At 41.4% G+C, this 3,875-nt stretch overlaps 1 non-coding gene across 1 annotated transcript; it reads left to right on the plus strand.

The window, feature by feature from the left end:
- Positions 1–314: 314 nt before the first annotated feature.
- On the plus strand, positions 315–386 carry trnat-cgu (transfer RNA threonine (anticodon CGU)). The gene has a single exon. It is a non-coding gene; the product is annotated as a tRNA-Thr (tRNA).
- The last annotated feature ends 3,489 nt before the right edge of the window (positions 387–3,875 follow it).

A 3,875-nucleotide genomic window follows, 5' to 3' on the forward strand; every position in this document is an offset into this window, starting at 1 on the left:
GCTACTTTAAACGGTGCGTTTATATATTGCACACTGACGACCGTGATTATTTAAATAGGGTTTGTAGCATTCAGCAGTTAACAGTTCACTAAAAAATAAACCAGCAAAAAAAATCCACCAGTGCAATCCTTCACTTTCCTTATAATTTATTGACGACTGCATCTCACCAGCACCTGGAAGGGTGTGCATAGGAACTTTATCATTTTTAGGTTATGCAGCATGTTTTGCCTACGTTACAAATCGACACAATAAAATAGGCATAGGAAGCTGTCGTTTTGCCACGATATATGTGCATATACTTTTTGAATGGCGCAGGCGCGGTGGCCAAGTGGTAAGGCGTCGGTCTCGTAAACCGAAGATCGCGGGTTCGAACCCCGTCCGTGCCTTTTCTCTCGATAAAATTCAACCATCTATGCAAAGTCGTTGGGCACACTTGTAAACCACACAGGCAAGTGTAGCCTGGTTGTCAGAACGTATGTGGCCGACATAATCGGCAGATTTAGCTTCACTGATTCTAAGCCTATTTTAAAACAAACACTCAACTTGCTCTAGTCCAGGCCAAAACGGTGTGTAGGCCAACATGTCAATGGTTGTTAGGATAGCCTACATTGTGAGTTCACATGACGACAACAAGACTTAAGTGCTCATTTTAAACATGAATAACTTGTTTGAACCCTCAGAAAACATTCGGGGCCAGCAAATCTAGTGGATTTAACTACAGGTAGACATAACACTTGAGATCCGACAGGGGGCAGCAAATGCAACAAAATAAGAGACGCCTTCTTGTCAGGTGTATCTCAATTTATGAGCATTATTTGCGTTAGGCTACACAAATACAGCACAGGAAACACATGTATACAGAAAAAGATTTAAAGAGACGGTGAAGGCTTTTCTGAACATTGTAGCTAGCTACCAGGACAAAGGCCTAATATGTAAGACAAAGAGCTGTCCTGTCCTTTTCATAAATGAGGTGAGCCACAGTGTATTTTGTGACTTTTTTCTGTCAAGACGCTATTTAGGCTATGCCTGTGTAGTTCACTGCTGGTCCACTCTACATGATGTTGGATATAAGCGGTGTGAAGCTAGAGCAGGCTACACGCCAGTTACATTTTTTTTTACGAACATTCATTTTCGTTTCTATATTGGAATTTGTTATTTCCAGTAAAATAGAAATTACCAAATTGTCCTAGCCTACTTCTGACAGACATGTTGAAACTTTTCTCCCTTCTAAAACCCAGCGAATGTGAATGCGTCTAGGCTAAGTGTAAGTGCGTGGCTTGAAATGCTCACAGCTCCAGATCAGAATACAAGAATGCGTCTTCAAAAATGCTAAACAGCCACCCTTGTTACCGTCTCGAAATTAACTTTGTTGCCTAAATTGAATTAGGCTATAGCTGTCGCAGTAGTTACTGTTTTTGAAATCGGATCTCCCCCTTTACGGCCTCTTCTTACCTCGTGGCGTGACCATGAAGCAATGTTTCAGGCGCAGGCTCTGGGAATTTAACATGCAGGGGAGTCAGTTGTGCCAGACACTGCTGATCCCACTGCCAGGAGCACGTATACTTAAAGATACAACAACAGATTAAATTCAGTCAGTCAGTCGCGTGTGCCTTGTTGTCTGCTGCTGATATGGCACAACCGAGGTAAGTTTTTAAAGGTGTCATTAGATTACCTTTACATGCATTTTTTGTTGTCTACCGGTGCGGTTTGGGAGACATCCGTCTCGTGTCGACAAAAGCAGGTGTGATAGGATTTAGATTACTCTCTGTAGAAAGAATTAGGGTCGATTATTTTATTATATAGGCTGTATTAATAGACAACCTATGTTATCCTTCTCTAGGACACAACAGGCAAACGTGTAGCTGTTATTCAGACAACTGACATCTTAAACGGATATATTTTTCAAGGGTGTTGCTCTCCGACTGTTGCAGACAGATTGTGTCTGAGCGACTACCTGAACTCTCACGGGAATTATTCTGTCTAGGGCTCGACTCCACTGACGCCCAACAGTGAATCAATAAACGGGCTCCGTCCAAATCAGACAGCCATAGGCTACTGTAGATATGTTTTTTTGATGAGAAATAAACCTTTTGTTATTGGAGGTATTCGTGAAGGACTTCCTATAGCATTATGTGACTATTGTTCCGGACCAGCTAATGCTAAAATAATGCGGCTCTGTGTCGCTTGCCATAAGGACGCAAAGACCTGGCTACCAGATTGGTCAAGTAGGCTGGAATGTCAAGCCAGGCGTTCCTATATGTCTTATATGCATTCTAGCCAACCTGTTGTAATTCACCTATATAAGTTAAACTTTTTTGCAGCTGTTTGTCTAATAGGCCTAATTTAATTATGCGTCTATAAATGTTGTCAGCATTTTTTTTATCCCGCTCTATCACTCATGATAACCTTTTTTGTTATCTAGCCTACTGTGATGTAAGATGCGGGGTTTTGGGGGCGAGATGAGTTTTGACTCCTATCCAACTGGCCCGCAAAGTCCCGCTTCTGGCATTAGCCATATCTTCTTGATAGGCAATATCAAATGAAACAGATGTCATTCACGATTTACCACCAAAACCACCACCGTTTTAAGCTTAGAAAAGTTTTTTTTCTTTTCATTTCAACTTAAAGTTACCTGCAAGTCTTATGCCGCAGGGAGAATGAGGGGCTTTTGGGGGCACTTGTGTTTCAGTTTCACCATCATAATGCCCCTAAAAATCCTCATTGCTCTTGCACTGATCTCCTTTCAGGTAAAGGGCATACCGATAGGCTACATTGCTCACTGTAGGCTATGATTTATGTATTTGAATGTCCCATGTCCCAAAAGTCTCAAAGAACATGTCTTGCTTTAGCAAATGGCTGCTAGCCTATGTTAAATGTGACATGATCTGCAACAAAAGGAAAGATGGGTGGCCATATAGGCTACTGTATTTTGTTTCACTTGTCACTTGTTAGCATTTGGCTACTTTAATTTAATGATGATTAGGACTTACAGTGTTTTATCACTGCAGTCCAAAGGCAGTTATGTATTTTAGTGCTGTACAAGACGCTAAATAATTTTCAGTGACCTCACAAGCTTTACCATACCAAAAAATTTAAATCTATCTATCAAAAAATCGGAAAACTATATTATCTATTAAGAAAGGACAAGTCATTTATTGACACATGGGACATGTATAATTCACACGTGTAAATAAGCTTAAGGGCAGTAACCAAAAAATTGGAGTAGACCTACTCTTAAAACAAACAGTGTTGTCCCTATCAAGACACAGAGATGTATTAAAAATAACTCAAGTTGTGTTGTTTTCAACACATTCATTTTAAGAGTGTATCATCGCAGAGTCAAAAAGGTTCCCATTTTGGGTTTGGAGAAAAAGCCAGAATTTCGCTCTTGACACAAATCAGTCTTAACATGCTGATGACTTGTGACTGATGAAAGTCTCAGTTGCACTCCCTCATAGCAAACGCACCGCTAAAGGACTTGAGTGGCCTTTGGAGCAGAGTCCACACAAATCAGTGCTGTTTGCATCCATCCCATCACCTTCTGTGCTCAATTATGTTGTTTTTCACTAGGCTAAGGCTTCTTGCAGGCAGGCTCCTCAATGCCTTGTGTGCCCATGTATCAGTCCACTGTTTAAGAGCATCTGACGGAAGGCCCAGAGCATTTGGTGTGTCCCCATGGGATCACTTTAAGAGTATATTAACTCTTTCAGGGGATTGCCCTACACCAGGAGTGTCAGACTCACAGTGGCCCGGATTTGTTGGAATGATCACATGGGGGTCGCATGGGGGTCGTCGTTCTTATGGTCATTATCATTGTTTTGCATTGGTAGCAGATTATTACACCCACTTGTGAGCAAACAAGGCATATACTGTAG

This window comes from Alosa pseudoharengus, unplaced genomic scaffold (genome assembly GCF_046254945.1).
Source record: "Alosa pseudoharengus isolate Yale_2024_CS ecotype anadromous, Long Island Sound unplaced genomic scaffold, YU_APseudo_1.1 YU_APseudo_1.1_scf_4, whole genome shotgun sequence".
Taxonomy (NCBI): domain Eukaryota; kingdom Metazoa; phylum Chordata; class Actinopteri; order Clupeiformes; family Clupeidae; genus Alosa; species Alosa pseudoharengus.